Source organism: Carya illinoinensis, chromosome 11 (genome assembly GCF_018687715.1).
Source record: "Carya illinoinensis cultivar Pawnee chromosome 11, C.illinoinensisPawnee_v1, whole genome shotgun sequence".
NCBI lineage: Eukaryota > Viridiplantae > Streptophyta > Magnoliopsida > Fagales > Juglandaceae > Carya > Carya illinoinensis.
The window spans coordinates 35,235,290-35,245,027 of NC_056762.1; the positions used below are offsets into that span (position 1 = coordinate 35,235,290).

Sequence of the window (9,738 nt, forward strand, 5' to 3'; positions counted from 1 at the left end):
ACTTCTGAGGTTGATATTTAACTTTAGTACTTTCCTTACCCTAATTATGACAAAAGCTGATAGCCACAAGACTGAAATTGGGACTTTCATGGTGTGCTGTACTTGTGATAATGAAGTCTATGTGCTGAGATTGCGGGCCGGGTACACGGAAGATGCAGAAAAGATTATAACACACCAAGGATTGATTTTTAGTTTTTTTTTTTCCCCCTTCTGCCATGATATATATCTTCTACAATCAAATTACTAGTGTCTGGACATTGGATCACATTATGTGGAAACCTAAATCAAACAACAATCGGATGAAAATATAAGAAAACTATGCAGAAGATGCTTTTCTTTTCTTCTTCTTCTTTATTTTTTATTTTTTTATTTTTTTTCCTTGGCTGCTATGATATTAAGGTGGGCTCGGAATCTAGGATGTGTTTTTAAGACCAATAATTCTACTTATTATTTTTATACAATACACATTATATTTATTTAAATTTATTTATTTAATTTTATTATAATAAATATGTGATATATAGATAATAAATAAAACAATTCAATTAATTTAATAAAAATATAATATAATATAATATAATATTAAAATATATAAAATATATATGGGATGCCACAACTATTGGGATTGGATATATCTTTAAGAAACTAAACAAGCATCAGTGGGCGTCGGATCTTGTTGGTCTTGTTATGTCCGAGAAAATATTCCTGAATCCTGAGCGTGAAGTTTTATGTCCTGTAATGCTTTGATTGCGGGGTACATAAAAAAGATAGGGTTCTAAGCTGCTGAGGATTGTTTCAATGCTTTGATTGCGGGGTACATAAAAAAGACAGGGTTCTAAGCTGCCGAGGATTGTTTCATTTTTCTCCTACCATGATGTTGAGTTGCACTAAGGATTAGAAGCGTGACACAACTATCACAAGAGGCACTTCACACCGGTCGGGCTGTTAATCACACAAAAACAGCCCACCATTCATCTTATGCCACGTAGGAAAAAATACTGGAAGGCAAATGCACAGAGTTACAAAGAATCACAACATACAGGCCCTCATTCCGTCTGCCCTTCTCCCCTTCGCACATAGACCTTCTCCCATTCATCTCAGCCCGACGCCGACGGATGCAAGCATCTCAACCTAATGCCGATGCAAGCATCTCAGCCCAACGCCAACTCAACCATCTCAGTTCGAAACCGACGCCGACGTAAATCGGAGATCGCACCATTCTCTCTTCCTCAATGCTCTTTTGCTCTTCTGAATCGTATGCACTACCCCTCTCTTCCTCGCTGTCGTTGTTCGCACCGCCACAATATCAGTCCAATGCCGACGCAGCTTAGAAATTCCAACGCCGACACAATTGGTTGCCCAGAAGGAGTTATCATGGCTGAGTATAGGTCGAAATCTTATTTACATCTTGAACACAGAGTCACTACATTCAATCCTATTTATATGTATGTTATTTGGTCAAAATCTTATGTACATCTTGAACACAGAGTCACTACATTATCTTGAACACAGAGTCACTACATTACATCTTGAACACAGAGTCACTACATTATCTTGGAGAAAACATGAGGGCAGAGCTTCGTGGAGAAATCATGAGGGCTTCGAAATCACAAAGGGCTTTGTGCGGCTTCAGCTTGGAGAAATCGTGAGGGTGAAATCGCAAAGGGTGAAATCGTGGGGCGGAGGGTAGGTGATTTGATTTCTAAATCACCTACGTCGGTGCCAATGTAAGAAATCGTGATGGCTGAAAGGAAATCGTGGGGCTTCAGCTTGGAGAAATCAAATTTTGGGGGTAAAATGGCAAAGGGGGAAATGGTGAAGGGTTTCTAATTTTTGGAGATGTTAAGCTGTTCAGATGTAATGCTGGTCCATAATTGTTTCGATAGAAGTCTTACGTGTTAGAATGTTATTGGCCAGCTGTTATTTGAGTAAAACTAGCCCGACCGGTCCCAAGGATTTCTCATCACAATATTATTTCTTCAAAATTGATTAGGCTACAAAGTACAAACTATATGCTATATATCACGGATCTAGCTGGATTAACAAAATCCAAATCACCAACGTAGTATTTATAGAGGTGTCAAGTCGTTAATCTAATTAAGATTTTTGGTTTAATTTTTTTTTTAAAAATAAGTTGACCTTAAATTTCTTCTTCTTCTCCTTAAAAAAAAATTAAAAAAAAAAAAAGGAGGCGTGCAATTCCCCCGCCCCTAGTTTACCCTTTGGATAGTGCTACGGCCACCGCTGGGGGCTCCCGCTAGGCCAAAATTTTTTTTTCTATTTTTGTGTTTTTTTTTACATCATTTTTTTAATGTTTTTAAATATTTAAAAAAATATAAAAAATTCACAATAATATTAAACAATTTTTACTTAATCACTAAGAAAAAAAGGAAAAAAAAAATTGGGAGCGGTAACTCCCAGCGGGATCCCCTAGCGGGGGATCTAGCATTTTCCTTACCCTTTACGGTAGTGCGGCGTTGGTGCATTGATAGTTCTTTTAAGGATAATGTTAGGGTGACTATTAAATATACACATTAAATATGCACATTAATATAAATGAATTTTTTTCTTTAATTATTTTTTAAACATCCTTAACCACTAAGAAAAAAATAAAAACTATATAAATTTACTAATAGTTATTTCTTTAACCATTAAGAAAAATAAAAATAAAAAAATAAAAATATGTGTTAAGAACATGTTTCACTGCCACCTACCATACAGGTCACCTGCAATAAATGAAGGGGCATCACTAGTTGCCCTGTGGAAATTCAGAAGCGAAAGTCAAAAATATAATATGAGAGTAAGAGATTATAATAAAATCAAGTTTTTTTATTTGTTACCTCCTATAGGCTATTTATAGAGGTTATTTCCTTGGAGTGATAGAAGTCTAATTAGCCTTATGAAACATTTTCCTTGTAGGAGTCTAAGTCATGTGAAGTAGTTCCATTCTAAGAGTAGGAGTCTATCTCCTGTTGAGAATCTGAGTCTGTTTCCTCTTAAGAAAGTGGGTCGATCTGTCTTATCTATTCTTAATCTTATCTCATAGCTAAAGTTGTGAGGACTCAAATATCCATTCCAGTTACCCCGTTAATTTCTTTCGTGACCATCACGTGAGAAATTAAATACTTTGCATTCTTTGTACCTGCCTTTTACCTCGCTGGCTCGTGGGCATCTGCTTACTTTTGTTTTTCCCTACCCCGCCGAGGATCCATGCTAGTTAGTGAGTGTGATGTCTTCACTTCCTTTTGGTTAGCTACCAATTGGATGCACTGTGCAAGAGGCTCAACCTTTGGTAGCTCGGCTTTTTGGTTGTCTTGGGAGTCTTCAAGTCACTCCCAATACAACTGTAATTGAGGTAACCTGTAGAAAAAGCAGTTCTGGTAGCTGTGAAGCATTAGAAGGCCTTGAGAATCATCAAGTCAATAATCTGCAAAATAAATTTATAAACTTGGTCATTGGTATCCTGTTTGATCCTTATTTTGTTGTCTAGTCACTGGTTTTTTGTTTGTTTCGTGCTAAGCGGTGAGTGGCTTAGCTTGGAGAGATAAGCAGGAGATGTACTCAACCGCATTGAGTGTGACCGTGGAGCTCAGTTTTGAATCTGTGGATGTTTGCCCAGAGTTGATGGTCATATTGCTCGCCTAAAAGCATTTGTCCTTTTGCTCGCCTAGAGGCGTTTGAATAGTTGCTCGCCTGGAGGCGTTTGTACAATTGCTCGCCTGGAGGCGTTTGTACAGTTGCTCACCTAGAGGTATTTGTATAGTCGACCGCCTAGAGACATTTGTATAGTTGACCGCCCAGAGGCATCTATATTCTTGCTCGCCTATAGGTGTTTGTGCTGTTGCTCGCCTGGTGGCGTTGGTTTACTAAAAACAAAATTGGTTAGTATAATAAAAATGTACAAAGTTGAGATTTAAATACCTGAGCCTTGTTCTGGTGACGATGGGCTTCTTGGTGAGAAGATTAACTTGGGTGTCGAGGAGTTTCCTTTGTACATGGCACTGCGAGGCTGATAGCTCGCCATTGGTATTTAATGCTCGGGCGGTCCCTGACCTTTCCTGCCTTTTTTTCATGGCATTACAAGCTGCTAAGGCTTGCCTTTGGTGCTTAGGGTCGGCGTGGTCTGAGGACCTATGTGCCCTTCTTTTTTTCATGGCACCACGAGGTTGATAGCTCGTCTTTGGTGTTTAGGGTCGGTATGGTCTGAGAACCTACGCGCTCTTTTTTTCATGGCATCGTGAGGTTGATAGCTCGCATTTGGTGTTTAGGGTAGGTGTGGTCTGAGGACCTACGCGCCCTTTTTTTTTTTATGGCACCACAAGGTTGATAGCTTGCCTTTCGTTTAGGGTTAACGTGGTCTGAGGACTTATGTACCCTTTTTTTCATGGTACCGCGAGGTTAAAGGCTCGCCTTTGGTGTTTAGGATCGGCGTGGTTTAAGGACCTACGCGCCCTTTTTTTCATGGCACCACGAGATTGAAGCCTCGTCTTTGGTGTTTAGGGTCGGTGTGGTCTGAGGATCTACACGCCCTTTTTTTGATGGCACCGCGAGTGTGATAACTCGTCATTGGTGTTTAATGATTGGGCAGTCCCTGACCTTTCTCTTTTGCAATGTCGTGAAAACTTGACCACTGTAATAGCCGTTAGAAATTCAATTGTGGAATTTCTATTGACTTTAAGAATCTCGTGAAAACTCCGTAAGTTTACACGAATTGATTAATCGCATAGGTTTTAGTATGTCAACATAGTTAGTGTTATCCCTCACTATGGTGTTAGAAATGCGATTTTAATTATTTGAGATAGGTAGAAGTGTCAGAATACATTATAGTCTACACTACTAGGCTTAATTGAATATTTAGGATTTTTCAGTACTAAGTTTGTTACGTTTATTTTTGGAGTGAATAGTAAGCTCGGTAAACGTACTAAGCGCAGTGTTTTTCAAAATCACAATGTGTAATGTCCAAATTAGATTGGCAAAATTTTATCTAGACACATGGAAATATTTTAACCACCTCACTCTTCCAAGTCTACTCCACATTTGGAAAATATATTGAGCTGATTTTTGTAAACAGTATTGAATAGAATATTTTGAGATAATCTTTTATAGATATTTTGGGTAGGAGAAAACTACACTCAACTCTCAACTCCAGCCTTATCACCTCCCTTCTCTCATCCATAAGTATGTCTAGTCAGTACCCATGAACTTATCTTCAATTACACCTTCCAATAAAAGATTATCAAACACTCTCTCTTGGATAGGTTTTAGGAATTTTTTTGCACGCCTATTTCGAAGCTATTGTAAGTGTTTTATCATAAAGTATCATTCATATAAGTTGTTCCTTTTTTAGTCTAGTTTACATGGATATCTTATTTTTCCCATTTGAAGATCATTTGGTCAGTCAAATATTGTGTAAACTATAGAAAGGTCATTCTGGAAGATAAACTGGAGAATATGTTATAGTCTGGAGTTTTTGACCAAGCTAATGGATAGATATTGGTTCAAAATTTTTATGGAGTATTGTTAACATGTATATGTGACTATTGGTTGAGGATTTTTGCATGATTAAAGGTTTTGATGAAAGATTTTCTTGGATTTAGAAACTTAGAAACTTGAAGAAGAAAAACAGTTTCTGTTTTGAGAAAGTTTAACTTTTTGGTGGTCTAAACCTATTCTAATGACTTTAATAATTTTATTGGAGGATCCTAAGTATCTTATATACATGTTATATTATTATTTTGAAGATATTTGATGTTAGTTTCAAAGATATGAAATTTTATGCAAAGAGATATTCAAATAAGCCAAAGTGTGGATATTTTTGGCTAAATTTATATTTTGGTTAATTTCTAACCATGTGATCTTGAATTAGAAGCTTATATATGTTTTACGACATCTTTTTAAACCATGTGATGGTTTGGTTTGAAGATCATATATTTATAAGTCATAGATCAAGAGATTTATCAAAACTAGTTGAGGAAAAAGTTTCTATTTTTGGATTAAGTGTAAAACCAAAAACTCCAAATGTTATTTTGTAATTTTGGTGACTTTAGTTTGATGATTTAAAGCATGGTTGATGTTAGGATGATATTATGAATATGTTAGAAGTAAGATTTGATTTTTGAAATTCTTGGAGATGTTTTGATTTAAGGTCAAAACTTGTAATTCAAGTACTTGGATCTTTTTACAAAAAAGTTTGGTGTTAATTATTAGCTTTTCTAAATGGATGTTTTAAGTATGGTTTTGAACTTAGGATTGGAAGATGTTTGTTGCAAAATTTTGGTTTAAGCACGAGTTTTGAAATTGGAAGGAATTGCAATAAAAATCAAAGGAAATGGCCTATGGATGTTTCGGCCATAGTGTGTTCTTCATAGTTGTGTTTTGTTTTAAATTTTTCTGAGTTGATATTTAAGTTTAGGACAAAATTTACATGAGGAATGTAAATTTTGGAAACTTTTGGAGTTAGTATGCAAAATCCTTAAGTTATGGGTAAAACGGTCATTTTCCCACATGTAGAGAGTAAAATGAAAATTTTACTCTTTAAGTTAGTATTTTCCATATTTCAAATTATTAGTGATTTAGTTCTAACTTTTAGAATCACTAATTACAGTTCCTCGTGATCGCACTTGAAGTTTTATAAGAAACGCGAAGATCGAAGTAAGTTAGCTTTTAACTTACTAGCAGTCTACTGTGTACGTGTGTTAAGTAAAGGAACTACAGTGTATGTATGTATGTTATCATATATGTCATGCCATGCCAAGTTATCACGTAATTGTCTATTATACAGAATTTATTTTGTCATCAATTTTTATCTATTACATAATATATTTTGTCATGTATTACTGTACATTACAAGTATGTCATGTTAAATATGTTGTCTATTATATGTTATGCCATGTTACGAAATGTTTCTATATCAAGTTGTTCATGTATTTCAAGTTATGTTTAAATCACGTTATGTTACGTCAGGGCTCCAGTCCTTTCGTATTCCAGTCACGTTTCATATTGAATACATTCAGTTTGTGTAGAATACATGGGGCCACAACAACTGTGGAGTATGTATTTAACTGCATTGTGATGTGTAGAATACATGGGGCCACAACAACTGTGAAGTATGTATTTACACGTAGAATACATGAGGCCACAACAACTGTGGAGTATGTATTTTTTATGTTAAGTCAAGTTTGCGTAGAATACATGGGGCCACAACAACTGTGGAGTATGTATTTACACGTAGAATACATAGGGCCACAACAACTATGGAGTATGTATTTTTCATGTTAATTCAAGTTTCAGAGTAAGTTCATACTAAGTCAAGTTTCAGATCAAGTTCATGTCAAGTCAAGTTCAGTTCATGTTTCAATTTAAGTTATGTCAATTATGCTATGTTGTACGCTAAGTTATGCTTTAATTACTTATGAATTTGATTATGCATTTATGTTTTTACTGTCATCCATGCATCATTAGCATGTGTGGAAGTTTTTTGTTAACTTGCTGAGATTTGTAATCAAATCTTATTGTGGTAGTCCCAACTACCATTCCCCCGGAATGGTAGATCTTGTTACAGGACCTGAAGGAGGATCAAAAGCTGACCAACTAGACACAGTCGACTGAACGACGGTGCGTCGTTAATGTTAATATAGTAGTTAAATTACTACTTGTATGATGGAGTTGCATCTCCAGTACTTTTGGATCATAACTATTTTGGACTAGTGTTGTGATCTTAGTTGTTCAATAGGTTTTTATGTATGAAGTATGTTTTACGCATTTGTGATATTTTCAATTTGGTGCATAATATTGCTAAAGAAAAAAAAATTTATCCGCTGCTAATATTGCATATTGTTATATGCATGTTAGGAACATTGCATCTTATATATCATGAACGGGGGCAGGTAACCTTATGTTGCATGTCTCGACGCTTCAAATGTCCGTTCGATCCCAAACGGAATTTGGGGGCGTCACAACCACCATCCACTTCTATGGGTAAAGCCAGACTAATTTATAAGGGGCACTTTATTCAGCACACAAATAGAATTGTTAATTTCAATGTTTGCCAGAAGTTCCAGAAAAAAGAGTCTCATCAATAAAACAATAAATCAAATAGAAAATACAAACTTTGTTATCATGGGTAAGGTTTCTCCAAGTGCTCTGCATTCCTAGGGTAGGAAAGCTACTCGCCATATATTTCTCCTGTCTCGATGTCGTTCGAGAAACTTCATCGGATTTCACCTCGGCTCCCTGTCTCTATCATCATTTGAGAGCACTCTGTCTCTACTGCTGCCACGAGTATCTTGCCGCCTATTTGGGCTATCCTCTCTTTGATGGCTGTGTTCTCATTATACCATCTCTTAGGCTTTGAACATTCTGTGACCATTCGCTCTAACTCTCCTGTGCCCGCCAGTTCAGTGACCCTTTTCTTCATGGTCGTGCAGTCTTCTGTCCAATGCGAATCCGTCTGGTGGTATTTGCAATAATGATTGCCTGCTCTAGACCGGCGATACTCTCTATCCAGCTCCTCCCTTTCTTGCACATATAGATTGTTGTACATTAATCTATATTGTTGTGCTCTGGTCGCCTTTCTTGTCTTCTATCCTGATGACCTGACATAAGTTTCTTATCACCTAGGTTGGTCTTACGTTCTGCCCTCTGTTCATCTCTTCTCGGGTCTACAGGGGCTTGCAGTGTATATTTAACATTTACGAAGTCATCTGCCCTGTTCATGAACTCCCTCAGAGTAGATGGGGTCCTCCTGGCTAACTCGGCCATAAAAGGGCTGCGTGGCCAGATCCCACCTAGGAGGGCGGCCAGAGTGATCTTCTCATCTTGATCTTCGGTTGTCAACCTCTCTATATTAAAACAGGTGAGGTATGTCTTCAAATTCTCTTCTTCTCTCTGCTTAACTGTTAAAAGGTATGCCGATGGACACCGTTGCCTTCTACTTGGCATAAATTGTGTTAAGAACTGCTTAGCCAATTCCACGAAACTGTTGATTGATCCTGGTCAAAGGGTTCTAAACCACCCTCTCGTCGTTTCCCTTTAGGGTCAAGGGAAAAACTCGGCATGCGATTTCTCCAAGGAAGCAGTGGAGTGTGATATGTGCCTTAAAGTTTTCCAAGTGTTCCACTGGGTCTTTGGACCCATTGTACATGTCAATCTGGGGAACCTTGAATTTAGGTGGGAGGGGCACTGCCATAACTTCGTCACTGTAGGGGAGGTTTGTACGATTCAGCAACTGTTCTACCGAGGAAGATCCTCCCATATTCCTCGCCAACTCTTCATATTTGTCAACAAGACTTTTTAGCTCATCGTGCAGTTTCTTCTTTTCCAGTTCTTCAATATTGACCCCGCCTGCACTATGTGCATCCTCTTCCAATTGTCCATCGATTGGCAGCATAGCAACATGCTGTCGCCTTAACTCCTTGTTTTCTTTCTGCAGTTGCTCTACTAGATCTGTCACCGTCTTCAGTTTTTCTTTCATATCTGCCCACCTCGCCTCCATCTCTATTGCGTTTGCTTCTCAGTCTCTAGTTGCTTGTGATCGCGTAGTAGTGGCATGTGAAAAGCACGTTGATTGCAAGAAATATATATCCCACAGACAGCGCCACTGTTAAGGACGTATTTCACCGCCACCTACCACATGGATCACCTACAACAAATGAGTGGCACTGGTTACACTGTGGAAACTCCGATGCCAAAGTTAGAAATATAATATGAGAATAAGATATTATATTAAAATCAATTTTT

At 37.4% G+C, this 9,738-nt stretch overlaps 1 long non-coding RNA gene across 1 annotated transcript; it reads left to right on the top strand.

Annotated features, from left to right (window-relative positions):
• Positions 1-912: 912 nt before the first annotated feature.
• Positions 913-1,969, top strand: LOC122280517. The gene is made up of 2 exons (XR_006229931.1): positions 913-1,388; positions 1,540-1,969. It is a non-coding gene; the product is annotated as an uncharacterized LOC122280517 (long non-coding RNA).
• Positions 1,970-9,738: the final 7,769 nt, after the last annotated feature.